The sequence below is a fragment of the Carcharhinus amblyrhynchos genome, chromosome 15 (genome assembly GCF_965287045.1).
Source record: "Carcharhinus amblyrhynchos chromosome 15, sCarAmb.v2.hapA, whole genome shotgun sequence".
NCBI classification, from domain to species: Eukaryota; Metazoa; Chordata; class Chondrichthyes; order Carcharhiniformes; family Carcharhinidae; genus Carcharhinus; species Carcharhinus amblyrhynchos.
This window is the reverse complement of record NC_137338.1, coordinates 66,379,141-66,395,148: the sequence shown is the minus strand read 5'-3', so window position 1 is coordinate 66,395,148 and position 16,008 is coordinate 66,379,141. Positions and strand designations below refer to the sequence as shown.

Sequence of the window (16,008 nt, the reverse complement as noted above, 5' to 3'; positions counted from 1 at the left end):
AGTCTACACATAGGTGCACCAGACCATCAGTTTCAAGAATAGAGTCGATTGGAACTGCCCAATGAAGAACCTGAAAATGCTCATTGATACCAACTCCACATGGCATAGAGCAATGTCCTGAGATTGAAAAAGCAAGGAATAGCCTAAGAATCTACATACAATTTCACAATAGAACCACACAATGTACCCAGTTCATCCTTGGACACATTAACTACATCCTCCGTCAGCTTTGTATGCTCGATCTCGCTCCAATTCAATTGAATTTTGCTAAGCCAGTCGTGCCCTGGCAAACTCAGTACCGTCCCTTGACCATAAAGAGGCTTGCCCTAATATACACATTGTTATCAAAGAACAAAGAAAATTACAGCACAGGAACAGGCCTTTCGGTCCTCCAAGCCTGCACTGACCATGCGGCCTGACTGAACTAAAACCCCCTACCCTTCCGGGGACCATATCCCTCTATTTACATAGCCTAGTGCTTCATGTCATTAGTGTACGCTTAAACTGGACCAGATGCTGGGCAAGACGACAGCTCAGTGACTATCGCTGATTGCTGTGCAGACACATGGATTTGGGCCAGTTTCTGTGAGAGTTTGCGCATTCTCCCCGTGCTTGCGTGGGTTTTCTCCGGGTGCTCCGGTTTCCTCCCACACCCCAAAGATGAGCTATTAGGCTGATTGGAGGTAATAAATTGTCCCTAAATTAGTTTTCCCTCAATGTGGAATGCCATAAGCATAGATAAGGGTCATGGGTGGAGGGGGGACTGGTAATGTTAAAATGGCGGCATGGGCTCGTTGGGCCGAAGGGCCTGTTTCCCAGGCTGTTTTTGTTCTTTGTTCTTTATTCCCAACCTATTAATGTACTTGTCAAGACGCCCTTTTAAACCCCCTTAAAACCCTGCCACAAAACTAGCTATTGATTGACCTGATTTTTAAAAATGGCTTTGAAATTTAAATTTATGAATAACCACTTCAGGTCACAGTGATTCTGGACCAGAGCGACTAAATCTTCAAATGCAATCTCCCTGGCTTCTGAGATATGGCTAAATTCCTCATCATCTTTTAAGTTTTCGCCTCACACACCATCAGGAGAATCGAGCACTGCTTCATCTCATCTTCTATTCATAGAATCATAGAAAAACTACAGCACAAACAGGCCCTTCGGCCCACAAGTTGAGCTGATCTTACCTCTACCTACTAGGCTTACCTATAATCCTCAATCCTATTAAGTCCCTTGTACTTATCCAGAAGTCTCTTAAAAGACCCTAACGAATTTGCCTCCACCACCACCGATGGCAGCCATTTCCACGCACCCACCACCCTCTGAGTGAAAAACTTACCCCTGACATCTCTTCTGTACCGACTCCCCAGCACCTTAAACCTGTGCCCTCTTGAGGCAGCCATTTCAGCCCTGGGGAAAAGCCTCTGAGAATCCACCCGATCTATACCTCTCAACATCTTATACACCTCTGTCAGGTCACCTCTCATCCTTCATCTCTCCAAGGAGAAAAGACAAAGCTCTCTCAACCTATCCTCATAAGGCATGCCACCCAACCCAGGTAACATCCTTGTAAATCTCCTCTGCACCCTTTCTATGTCTTCCTGTAATGGGGCGACCAGAACTGAGCACAGTACTCCAAGTGGGGTCTGACCAGGGTCTTATACAGCTGCAACATTATCTCCCAACTCCTAAACTCAATTCCTCGATTGATGAAGGCTAGTACACCACACACCTCCTTAACCACACCCTCTATCTGCGAGGCCGATTTTGCAGCACCAGGGACCCAGATGCTGTGTCATTTGCTAAAAAGCGCTGAACCCTCTCCACACATTCTGCCTCGTCCTCACTTCACTCATTAAACTGACTGACTGCCCTGAAAATGGCCATGGTGCTGCTTAGTTGAAATTTCATTGAAAAAATCCACAAGGAAACTAGATACTCACTGTATGCAACTCCGTGTTGTCATGCAGAATATTGAAAAGCCTTGTTTTCTCTTTGCATGCTGTTTTCTGCTCCTCGCAGGTAGTCAAACGCGCTATTTAAAATAATGAGTTACTCTACATAAATAACAAAGTTTAACAAAAACAGTACCTCAGCAGAACAGTGGTGACTATGAAATTAGGAGCACTTGTAAAACTACTCCTGTTTACAGGTCACCCTCTTGCAGACTGAAAAGCCCTCCAAAATCCACATATAGAACCCCTACAGTGCAGAAGGCGGCTATTTGGCCCACAAGTCTGCACTGACCACAATCTCATCCAGGCCCTATCCCGCAACCCCACATTTTTACCCTGCTAATCCCCTGACACTAGGGTTAGTTTGGCTAATCCACCTAACCTGTACAGCTTTGGACTGTGGGAGGAAGCCAGACCACCCGGGGAGAATGTGCAAAGACGGGGAGAATGTGCAAACTCCACACAGACAGTGATCCGAGGCTGGAATTGAATCTGGGTCCCTGGTGCTGTGGGATAGCAGTGCTAACCACTGTGTAACCACACTCAGTTGAGGGTTCTGAGCCACATGCTCAGAACCCTCAACAGACACCAGTAAAACAGTTACATAGGAGAAAAGGCTTATAAGAACACTGTGCTCAAATTGACACCCCATAACATTTGGCATTAGGAGATTTCTTTATTACATATAAGGGAGACATTTACTATTATCACAGCCCACGAGCCACTCTTAGGGCTTTTCAAGGAGGACAAGTTGATTCCACCAATTGTTTCTGCTAGAATACAGTGATGGGCTATTCTTGTCGGTTTAGGATTATACCTTCAAACGTCAGCTGTCACTCACACAGCACCTTAAGTCGACTTCTGTTACCTGAAATAATTCCACTCTATCTAGTCCCGCAAGAGATTGTAATGATTTTAAACTTTTTGGACTCTTTACCTGTAACAGCACAACAAATTAAGTGCTGGACTAATAGAGACCTAATGTCATCAAAGATACTACAGAGGAAATGAAGCCTTCTCAGCTCAGGAAGCCTGAGCTCAGCTCTGAGGATGGAGTCATCTTTTGGGGAATGAGACTGGTCATCCCCCTGCCTGGAAGGGAGTTATTGCTTGGAGAATTGGACAGTGTGCATTTGGGTGGACTGAAGGTGAAAATTCCAGTGAGAAGCTGTATCTCATGGCTTCGCAGAGATGCAAAAACAGGAAGTGTTGTCAAACAATGTGACCAGTGCCATTTCCAGCAAAAGCGACCAACTTCAGCTCCCCTGCACCCGTGGGAAATGCCAAGTCAGCCATGGTGAGAGTTCACATTGGCTATATTGGCCCATTTAGGTATAGATGTGATCGGCGCAACTTGTGGGCCGAAGGGCCTGTTTGTGCTGTAGTTCTACTTATAGTCACGATGTTTCTTTTGTTAATGTTCGAGGTGTTTGAAATGAAGCCCACAACTTTACACGCTACACTGAGAAATTGCTTCAATGTTTCATAGAACATAGAACATAGAACATTACAGTGCAGAACAGGCCCTTCGGCCCACGATGTTGCGCCGACCAGCTTTTAAAAAAAAAACAACACTAACCCACTAATCTAAACCAATCCCATTTCGTCCATAAACCTATCCACAGATCTCTTAAACGCCCCCAAACTAGGCGCATTTACAACTGCAGCTGGCAGGGCATTCCAATCCCTCACCACCCTTTGGGTAAAGAACCTACCCCTGACATCAGTCCTATAACTACCTCCCCTTAATTTAAAGCCGTGCCCCCTCGTGCTAGCTTTCTCCATCAGAGGAAAAAGGCTATCACTATCCACCCTGTCTAAACCTCTAATCATCTTATATGTTTCAATATGTTTCGACACCCATACTAGAAGAATTTGTCTTCGACAATGGGACAGTGTTCACAAGTGCCGAGTTCCAGTAGCACAGTGGTTAGCACTGCTGCTTCACAGCTCCAGGGTCCTGGGTTCGATTCCCGGCTCGGATCACTGTCTGTGTGGAGTTTGCACATTCTCCTCGTGTCTGCGTGAGTTTCCTCCGGGTGCTCTGGTTTCCTCCCACAGTCCAAAGATGTGCAGGTTAGGTTGATTGGCCATGCTAAAATTGCCCCTTAGTGTCCAGGGATGTGTAGGTTAGAGAGATTAGTGGGTAAATGTGCAGGGATATGGGGGTAGGGCCTGGGTGGGATTGTGGTCGGTGCAGACTCGATGGGCCAGGGTTCTATGTTCTAAGTTCATGGCCTTCAATGGGATAATACATATCCAAACAGCACCTTATTACCCCTCATCAAATGGGCTGGCTGAACTCACAGTTCAAACATACAAGACCTATATGAAGAAGCAAACACCTACTTAATTAGAAACTAAAGTGGCACATTTACTGCTAGCTTATAGAATCACCCTGCATACCAATCCTGGAATAGCCCCAGCCGAACTGCTGATTGATGTTTAAGGACCAGGTTGAGCCTAGTAGTTCCGAACTTGGCTGGGAGAGTGGAGACAGAACAGGGTTGTCAGTAAAAGAATCACAATTCACCAAAAATAGGAAGTGCTTCTGAAATAAATGATTCAGTTTTCGTGAAGAATTTTGGGCCTCAGTACTTGTGGTGGCCAAGATGGAGGCCACTGTCTTAGGAGGTGAAAGTGCAGAACAAGTTAGTGAAGAAACACATGGATCAGTGACAAGGCCATAGATCATAGAATCCCTACAATGCAGAAGGAGGCATTGGCCCATTGAGTCTGCACTGACAACAATCCCACTCAGGCCATATCCCCGTAACGCCATGCATTTACCCTTCTGATTCCCCCGACCGTGAGGAAATTTAGCAGGGCAATCAATCCAACCCCCACATCTTTGGACCGTGGGAGGAAACCAGAGCACCCGGAGGAAATCCACACAGACATGGGGAGAATGTGCAAACTCCACACAGATAGTGACCCAAGCTGGGAATTGAACCCAGGTCCGTGAGGCAGCAGAGCTAACCACTGTGCCATGGTGGCAGCGATCCCAAGAGCTAGTGCTCCTGCCTGATCCAAATATGCCACTGAGAAGTATTGTTGCTTGTCCAAGGAGTGAAATGATTCATCAGCCAGTGGCAGGCCAGGGGACTGCTCCCAATGAAACTGAGGAAAGTGATACCACGGGAGAGTTCCAGTGAAGTATGTCCAACCAAAACTACCTCTTACAGTTAAACCCCAACCTACTGAGCTACGTCACTCCCAGAGAAAGAGAAAGCCCCTGACAAACTGAGTTTCTGCTAAGTTATTTGTGTTTTGTATAATAAGGGACTTACAAAGGGGAGCAATGTAGTAGCTGGTCCCATGAAGGGGCAGACATTGGGAGGGTCATGTAACCCAATCTTCCAATGGGGAAGGAGCACACTAATGTCAGTGCAGTGCATGGACTTTTGCAGTCAGGTTGAACCTAGAACTGGAAGTGTTAACATGGTGAAAGTCAGCCGCTGGCAGCAAGACTTTTTCCCAAGTGCCTCCTTCACATGGCATTGCAATAAAGTTCATTGAATAGTGATTATCTCCATCTTAACTGGCGAGAATACCCTGTGGGCTCTGGCTTATTAAGGACAGGGATTGCAGGGTCTTAAGGATCATTCAGTTTGCCATGTGGTACATCCAATAAGTTTCACACCCAATAAAGTGAGCCTAACCAACTAAGTAAAAGTTGCCTGCGTCAAGTTTCTCCTCAGCTTTTCATTCTTTATTCTTTCATGGGATATGGGCATTGCTGGCTGGGGTAGCATTTATTGCCCTTGAACTGAGTGCCTTGCTTGGCTAGTTCAAGGACAGTCAAGAGTCAACCATATTGCTTTGGCTCTGGAGTCACATGTAGGCCAGACTGAGTAAGGATGGCAGTTTTCCTTCCCTTACAACACTAGTGAAACGAATGGATATTTACAACAATCAATGATAGTTTCATGGTCACCGTTATATTTCAGATTTATTAATGGAACCTAAATTGCATCGGCTGCCATGCTGAAATTTGAAACCATGTCCCCAGGGTAGATCATAGAACCCTACAGTGCAGAAAGAGGCCCTTCGGCCCATCGAGTCTGCACCGACCACAATCCCACCCAGGCCCTATCCCCATATCCTATACCCACTAATCCCTCTAACCTACGCATCCCTAGACTCTAAGGAGCAATTTCTTAGCATGGCCAATCAACCTAACCCGCACATCTTTGGACTGTGGGAGGAAACCAGAGCACCCGGAGGAGACCCTCGCAGACACGAGGAGAATGTGCAAACTCCACACAGACAGTGACCCGAACTGGGAATCGAACCCAGGACCCTGGAGCTGTGAAGCAGCAGTGCTAACCACTGTTCTACTGTGCCACCCGTTGTGAGACAGTACAAAGAACAAAGAACAAAGAACAACACAGCACGGGAAACAGGCCCTTCGGCCCAACGAGCCCGCGCCGCCGTCCCATTGTCTCAGTGACCTATTCATGATTTTAGTCTACGCCTAATGTGCGAGGATCAGGGAGGTCCAATATAGGGACAATTTGTTACCCAATCAATCAGCCTAAAAGCGCATCTTTGGGATGTGGGAGGAAACCGGAGCACCCGGAGGAAACCCACGCAACCACGGGGAGAACGCGCAAACTCCCACAGACACAGGCCCAAATCCATGTGTCCGCACAGCAACAGAGATAGTCTCTGAGCTGTCATGTTGCCCTCGAGATGGTCCAGTTTAAGCACACTAACGACATGAAGCAATAGGCAACTCCCGAAGCAACGTCCAAGAGCAGCCCACTACAACCTGCCGCATGCATGCCCCTTGCTGGTCAACAAGGTGGACTTAAATGCCTGTGGAGACAAAAAATTCATTATTAAACAGGCAAAGACTGTAACATCCCTGAGGCAAAAACGGAATCCCAAGCCTACAATGTTTAGTAAGGCCTGCTATATCCCCCTATATGTAGACCGCTCATGTGGCTGTACTTGTGAGATAGAGTGTTATGAGACTTCTTCCTGTCCTTACCCTAGTCTAATGCTGGCATCTCCACCCCAGAGTATTGACCAGGGCCTCTCGATTACCGGTCCATGCCCCTCATGTTCTCAGGTGCCTCAGTGCCAGCTGTGGCTCATTTGGTATCACTCTCACCTCAGAGTCACAAAGTTCCTGGTTCAAGTCCCAGTCTATGACTTGAGCAGTGAGATATTGTGGAGGGGTTGCAATGTCGGGGGTGTGTTTTTTGACTGAATATGTTGACTGAGATAAATATGGCACTTGTACCTCTATAACTTCTGAATAATTCTATGAGATCTTTCCAATGCACCTGAGAATATTGAAGAGGCCTCAGGAGCTTGATCCGGCAGTGGGGTTTAATGAGCATCTTAAAGGGAAGGGAGAGACATAGATACTTAGAGAGTGAATTCCAGAACTTAGGGCTGTTAAAGGTACAGCCAGCAAAGACTGAGCAATGGAAATCAGGGAGGCCAGAATGGGGGGACCTCAGAGATCTCAGGGTATTGTAGGGTCAGAGGAGATAATGGAGATAGGGAGGGGTGAGGACATGGATGGATTTGAAGTCAAGGCCATAAGAATAGAACATTACAGCGCAGTGCAGGCCCTTCGCCCCTCGATGTTGTGCCGATTTGTGAAACCAATCTAAAGCCCATCTAACCTACCCTATTCCAATATCATCCATGTGTTTATCCAATGACATTTAAATGCCCTTAATGTTGGCGAGTCCATTACTATTGCAGGAAGGGCATTCCACGCTCTTACTACACTCTGAGTAAAGAACCTACCTCTGACAACTGTCCTATATCTATTACACGTCAATTTAGAACAATGTCCCCTCGTGTTAGCCATCTCCATCTGAGGAAAAAGGCTCTCACTATCCACCCTCTCTAATCCACTGATCATCTTGTATGCCTCTATTAAATCACCTCTGAACCTTCTTCTCTCGAACAAAAATAGCCTTCCCACCATACCAGGCAACATCCTGAGAAATCTCCTCTGCACCCTTTCCAATGCTTCCACATCTTTCTTATAATGCGGCGACCAGAACTGTACGCAATACTCCAAGTGCGGCCGCACCAGAGTTTTGTACAGCTGCAACATGACATCATGGCCCTGAAACTCAATCCCTCTACCGATAAAAGCTAACACACCGTACACCTTCTTAACAACCCTGTCAACCTGGTGCCAACTTTCAGGGATCTATGCGCATGGACACCGAGATCTCTCTGCTCATCCACACTACCAAGTATCTTACCATTAGTCCAGTATTCCTGTTACTCCTCCCAAAGTGAATCACCTCACACTTTTTTGCATTAAACTCCATTTGCCACCTCACAGCCGAGCTTTGCAACTTATCTATGTCCCTCTATAACCTGCAACATCCTTCCGCACTGTCCACAACTCCACCGACTTTAGTGTCATCCATAAAGGAGCAGAATTAGACCACTCGGCCCATTAAGTCTACTCTGCCATTCAATCATGCCTGATCTTTTTCTCATCTCCATTCTCCTGCCTTTTCCCCATAACCCCTGATCCCCTTATTAATCAAGAACCTATCTATCTCTGTCTTAAAGACACTCAATGACCTGGCCTCCACAGCCTTCTGCAGCAAAGAGCTCCACAGATTCACCACTCTCTGGCTGAAGAAATTCCTCCTCATCTCTATTTTAAAAGTCCCTTTGGTCCGAGTTTAAGGCCTCCGGTTCTAGTTTTTCCAACTAATGGAAATATCATAAGAACATAAGAAATAGGAGCAGGAGTAGGCCATCTAGCCCTTCAAGCCTGCCCCACCATTCAATAAGATCATGGCTGATCTGAAGTGGATCAGTTCCACTTTCCCGCTTTCTCCCCATAACCCTTAATTCCCTTGTCGATCAGAAACCTATCTACCCGTGACTTAAATATATTTAGCGAGGCAGCCTCCACCACTTCAACGGGCAGAGAATTCCAGAGATTCACCACCCTTTGAGTGAAGAAGTTCCTCCTCAACTCCATTCTAAACTGCCCTCTGCTTATTTTGAGGCTGTGCCCTCTAGTTCTGTGCCCTCTAGTATCCTCTCCTTGTCCAGTCTATCCAGGCCTCGCAGTATCCTGTAAGTTTCAGTAAGATCCCCCTTCATCCTTCTATACTCCGAATATAGACCCAGAAACCTCAACAATTCCTCATACGACAAACTCTTCATTCCAGAAATCAATCTCCTCTGGACCCTTTCCAAGGCCAGCATATCCTTCCTTAGATATAGGGCCTGAACTGCTCTCAATACTCCAAATGGGATCTGACCAGCACCTTATACAGCCTCAGAAGTACATCCCTGCTCTTGTGTTCTACCTGTCTCCACATGAATGTTAACATTGCACTTGCCTTCCTAACTGCTGACTGAACCTGCACATTAACCTTCAGAGAATCTTGAAGAAGGGCTCCCAAGCCCCTTTGTATTTCTAATTTCCTAAGCAATTTACCATTTAGGAAATAGCCTATGCCTCCATTCCTCCTTCCAAAGTGCATAAACTCACATTTTTCCTAACCTGTCCAAACCCTTCTGCAGCCCCTCTGCTTCCTCAATACTATCTGTCCCTCTACATATCTTTGTATCAACTGCAAACTTAACAACAGTGCCTTCAGTTCCTTCTTCCAAATCATTAATGTATATTGTGAAAATGTTGTGGTCCCAGCACTGACCCCTGAGACACACCACTAGTCACCGGCTGCCATCCTGAAAAAGACCCCTTTATCCCCACTCTCTGCTTTCTGCCAGTCAGCCAATCCTCTATCCATGGCAGCATCTTACCCTGAGCACCATGGGCTTTTATTTGACAGTCTTCTATGCGGCACCTTGTCAAAGGCCTTCTGGAAATCTAAATAAATCATGTTCACTGGTTCTTCTTTATCTAACTTCCTTGTTACGTCCTCAAAGAATTCTAACAGATTTGTCAGACATGATGAAGCTGTGCTGATTCAGTTCTATTTTATCATACACTTCCAAGTACTCTGTGGTCTCATCTTTAATAATGGACTCTGAAATCTTGCCAATAGCTGAAATCAGGTTAACCGGCCTACAATTTCCCATCTGCTGCCTCCCTTCTTAAACAGCGATGTTATATTAGCTACTTTCCAGTCCTCTGGGACCATCCCTGCCTCCAGTGATTCCTGAAAGATCTCCACCAATGCCTCCATAATTTCCTCAGCTATCTCTTTTAGAACCCTGCAGTGTAGTCCATCATCCCAGGTGGTTTATCCACCTTCAGACCTTTCAGTTTCCCCAGAACCTTCTCCTTAGTCAAGGACGAGAATTTTAAGCCTGATGCATTGCTGGACTGAATATGAGTTAAAATTCAGGCAGCAGACCTGAGGATGAGCCCATCAGCCAGGAGAGAATTAATGGCATATTAATTCACATCACTGGAGAGAAGTGTTTAATTAAGTCAATTGAGCACATATAAATGTTTATTGAAACCAGCTACCGTGGTAGGATTTGAACCTGGAACCCCAGAGAATTACTCTAGCTTCATGGCTTACTCATTTCAGCAACCTATACCACGAGGCCAAAGGAGGATGCCACTGAATGCAGTACAAAGCCTCTAAAGGGCTGTCAATTTGTTTAATTGGTTACTTTGTTAATTAATCTTTTTGAATGGCATATTCAACAATTTATAAATTGGGGTGAGCTGGAACACTGAGGAGAGCTGTGAGACTGAACTGTCTCAGTGAAATTCCACTCTGTGTCTGGGTTTTGATTTCACCAACTGGCTCAGATTACATAGAAACTACAGAGTACAGCGAAGGTTTACCAGGCTGATTCCTGGGAAGGTAGATCTGTCATATGGGATGAAGGAGTACAATATCAAGGGTAGGAGTCTTAGCAGTGTTGAGCAGCAGAAGGATCTTGGGGTCCGGGTCCACAGGACTCTAAAATCGGCCTCGCAGGTTGAGGATGTGGTCAAGAAGGCGTATGGTGTACTGGCCTTCATCAATCGAGGGATTGAGTTTAGGAGTCGGGAGGTAATGCTGCAACTTTATAAGACCCTTGTCAGACCCCACTTGGAGTACTGTGCAGCAGTTCTGGTCGCCTCACTACAGGAAGGATGTGGAAGCTATTGAAAGGGTACAGAGGAGATTTACAAGGATGTTGTCTGGATTGGGAGGCATGCCTTATGAGGATAGGTTGAGGGAGCTAGGTCTCTTCTCCCTGGAGAGACGAAGGTTGAGAGGTGACCTGATAGAGGTTTATAAAATGTTGAGAGGTATAGATAGGGTGGATTCTCAGAGGCTATTTCCCAGGGCTGAAATGGTCGCTACGAGAGGACACAGGTTTAAGGTGCTGGGGAGCAAGTACAGAGGAGACCATTTGGCGATTCGAGACTGCTTCAACATTCATTTTGATCATGGCTGATCATCGAATCCAATTTCCCGATACCCCCCATAGATCTTGATCCTTTTAGCCCCAAGAGCTATATCTAATTTCTTCCTGAAATCAGACAAATTCTGGCCTCAATTATATTCTGTGGTAAAGAATTCCACACACTCAACACCCTCTGGGTGAAGGAATTTCTCCTCACCTCAGTTTGAAAAGGTTTACTCCTTATCTTCTAAGAGTAAACCTACTTCTGACTCCTACTTCTGGACTGCCCCAACATTGGGAACATTCTCTCTGAACTTTATAAATTTCTATGAGATCTCCTCACTCTCCCAAACTCCAGTGAATATAATCCTAACTGACTTCACCTCTCATAGAACACAGGACATAGAACATAGAACACTACAGCACAAACAGGCCCTTCAGCCCACAAGTTGCGCCGATCATATCCATACCTACCAGGCCATAGAACTATCTGTAACTCCCAATCCCATTAAATCCCATGTACTCATCCAGAAGTCTTTTAAAAGACCCCAGCGAGTTCACCTCTACCACCACCGACGGCAGCCGATTCCATTCACTCACCACCCTCTGAGTGAAAAACTTACCCCCAACATCTCCTCTGTACTTGCTTCCCAGCACCTTAGACCTGTGTCCTCTCATAGTGACCATTTCAGCCCTGGGAAATAGCCTCTGAGAATGCACCCTATCTATACCTCTTATAAACCTCTATCAGGTCGCCTCTCAACCTTCGTCTCTCCAGGGAGAAGAGACCTAGCTCCCTCAACCTATCTTCATAAGGCATGCCTCCCAATCCAGGCAACATCCGTGTAAATCTCCTCTGCACCCTCTCAATAGCTTCCACGTCCCTCCTGTAGTGAGGTGACCAGAACTGTGCACAGTACTCCAAGTGGGGTCTGACAAGGGTCTTATAAAGTTGCAGCATTACCTCCTGACTCCTAAACACAATCCCTCGATTAATGAAGGCCAGTACACCATACGCCTTCTTGATCACATCCTTAACCTGCAAGGCTGATTTAAGAGTCCTGTGGACCCAGACCCCAAGATCCTTCTGCTCCTCAACCCAGCTAAGACTCCTACCCTTGATATTGTACTCCTTCATCCCATATGACAAATCTGCCTTCCCAGGAATCAGCCTGGTAAACCTTCGCTGTACTCTGTCTATAACAAGGACATCCTTCCTTAGATAAGGACACCAGAACTGTACACAATACTCCAGGTGTGGCCTCACCAACGCCCTATACAATTGCAGCAAAACTCTCTATTGCTTTACTCAAATCCTTCCGCTGTGAAGGCCAACATACCACTTGCCTTCTTTACTGCCTGCTGTACCTGCACACCTACTTTCAGCAACTGATGTACAAGGACACCAAGATCTCACTAAGTGTCCACCTCTCTCAATTTACACCCATTCAAGTAATAATCTACCTTCCTATTATTGCTACCAAAGTGGATAGCCTCACATTTATCCACATTATACTGCATCTGCCATGCCACTCAGCCTGTCCAAATCATACTGAAAGATCTCTGCATCCTCCTCATAGCTCACTACCCCCTCCATCCAACATTTATCATCTGGAAGATAATATGTTCACTTTCCTCTTCCAAATCATTAGTATATAATGTAAACAGTTGGGGTACTGGCACAGATTCCTGCAGAGCCCCATTAATCACTGACTGCCAATCAGAAAAAGACTTATTTATACCAACTCTTTGCTTCGTATCTGATAACCAGCTTTCTGTCCTGTTCAATACATTAGGTGCAATCCCATGTGCTTTAATTTTAAATAATAATCTGTTATGTGAGATCTTTTTGAAACCTTCTGAAAGTCTAAATAAACCATATCCACTCAGTCAACTCTAGTTACTAGATTCTGTTAATGTAGAGACAACAAGAGCAAACATGAGAGTTTCAGTTAGAACGGGGTGAGGGACAATCATTGAATCCCTACAGTGCAAAAGGAGGCCATTCAGCCCATCGAGCCTGCATCAACAACAATCCCATCCAGGCCCTATCTCCATAACTCCACATATTTGTCCCACTAATCCCTTTAACCTATGTATCCCAGGATACTAAGGGGCAATTTAACATTGCCAATCGACCTAACCCGCACATCTTTCGACTGTGGGAAGAAATCAGAACACCTGGAGGAAACCCACACAGACAAGGGGAGAATGTGCAAACTCCATACAGACAGTGACCCAAACTGGAAATCGAAGCCAAGTAGGGCTGTGAGGCAGCAGTGCTACTGTCCTGCTCACAAGTCTGAGGTCACTGTGCCACTGTACTGCTGCAGCCTGGACTCTGTTTCCCTCCTCACAGATACAGCCATGAGTATTTGTGGCATTTGCTGTGTTTTTAGCAAAGACGGGCAACATGATGGAGGTGGCAGAAGATTCTATGACAGGTGTTCTGCCACATCCAAGTCCTTTCTCTACAACAGGAGTATTGATTTCCAAATATAACATCTCCATTTCTGTCCATTATTCTTGAGGAGGTAGAGAGATGTAACATCAGCAAAGCTGGTCAGGCTGGGTCAGAGACGGTCAGACTCCCCTACTACTACCTGACTAGATCCAGCCTGAATGTGGAACAGCTTCTATGAATGTAAGACCATACGTTGAACCTGCTCCACTATTCAGTGCAATTTTGCCTGATCTTACCTGCCTGCTCCCAAGTCAGCAGTGGGCAGGTTCAGGGCTCTGAAAGGCACCTGTAGCTAGAGCTGCCAACCCTCCAGGATTGGCCTGGAATCTCCAGGAATTGAAGATCAATCTCCAGGACACTGCTTTGTGCCACCCTGGAGAAAAATCATTGGGACATTTAAAAAGGATTGTGAATGTAGCCCAGTCCATCACGCAAACTAGCCTCCCAACCACTGACTCTGTCTACACTTCCTGCTGCCTTGGAAAAGCAATCAAGGACCCCATGTACCCTGGACATACTATTTTCCACCTTGTTCCTTTGGGAAAAAGATACAAAAGTCTGAGATCATGTACCAACTGACTCAAGAATGTCTTATCTTCCCTGTTGCCATCAGACTGATAAATGGAGCTGCCATATAATAAGTTGATCTTTCTCTGCACCCTAGCCATGAATATCACACTACATTCTGCACTTTCTCCTTCCCTCTTTATGAATGGTATGCTTTGGAAAGTGTGCAACAAGTGTGAAAGTTATGTCCAATTGCAACGGGATCTTGATCAATTGGGCCAGTAGGCTGACAAGTGGCAGATGGAGTTTAATTTAGACAAATGCAACCAGGGCAGGACTTACTCAGTTAATGGTAGGACGTTGGGGAGAGTTACAGAACAAAGCGATCTAGGGATATATGTTCATAGCTCCTTGAAAGTGCAGTCACAGGTGGACAGAGTGTTGAAGAAGGCATTCAGCATTCTTGGTTTCATCGGTCAGAACATTGAACACAGGAGTTGGGACGTCTTGTTGAAGTTGTACAAGACATTGGTAAGGCCACACTTGGAATACTGTGTGTAATTCTGATCACCCTATTATAGAAAGGATATTATTAAACTAGAAAGAGTGAAGAAAAGATTTACTAGGATGCTACCGGGACTTGATGGATTGAGTTATAAGGGAACTTTTTCCTCTGGAGCATAGGAGGCTGAGGGGTGACCTTATAGAGGTATGTAAAATAATGAGGGGCACAGATCAGCTAGATAATCAATATCTTTTCCAAAAGGCAGGGGAGTCTAAAACTAGAGGGCATCGGTTTAAAGTGAGAGGGGAGAGATACAGAAGTGTCCAGAGGGGCAATATTTTCACATTGTGTCTAGAAGAAGCTGCCAGATGTAGTAGTAGTGGCGGGTACAATTTTTTCTTTTTAAAAAGCATTTAGATAGCTACATGGGTGTGATGGGTATGGAGGGATATGGGCCAAAAGTGGGCAATTGGGATTAGCTTAGGGGTTTTGAAAAAAAATAGTGGCGTGGACAAATTGGGCCAAAGGGCCTGTTTCCATGCTGTAAACCTCTATGACTCTGTAATACTTTTCACTGTATGCTAATATATGTGACAATAATAAATCAAATTAAAAAAAAGATTTCTTTTTATGTCACTTTCTTTGAAGATTTTACAAGATTACAGAATATTGAAAATGGGGGAAAGCTGTCTGGTTGACAGTCAAGTATCATTGCATTGGGTAACCAGGTTTTCTGCTTTCCAATTCGTACTGGAAGGCAGGGCTGTGAATGGCTGGATTGTGGATAAATCATGTGATAAAATCTCCAGGAATACGTTTAATGACAGTAGGCAACTCTACCTGCACCATGTGACCAGCACAGTCAATGCTGTCCCCTTGCCAGCCTGTCATGGAGGAAGTTGCTTTGGAGTGATGCCTAGTTCCATCTCTAGGCCCGTCTCTAATTACACTGATTATTTTCTGACCCAGCTATTTTTTGCAAAGTATTTAACAAAAGAATTAGAGGCCTTCTGAGAAGCTGCTGTTATCATCTCCATTTAAGGCCACTTTTAAATTCTAAAATACCTACTGTGCAGAAAGAGGCCATTCGGCCATCGAGCTTGTACTGACAACAATCCCACCCCAGGCCCTATTCCCATAACCCCACATATTTACCCTACTAACCCCACTGACATCCCCCCTCACACTAAAGAGCAATTTAGCATGGCCAATCAACCTAACATACACATTTTTGACTGTGGGAGGAAACCAGA

The 16,008-nt window shown here is 45.5% G+C and overlaps 1 protein-coding gene across 1 annotated transcript in view; it reads left to right on the top strand.

Moving 5' to 3' along the window:
* phex (phosphate regulating endopeptidase homolog, X-linked) overlaps positions 1 to 16,008 on the top strand; it is a 121,403-nt gene that overhangs the window by 11,149 nt on the left and 94,246 nt on the right. The window lies entirely within an intron of this gene.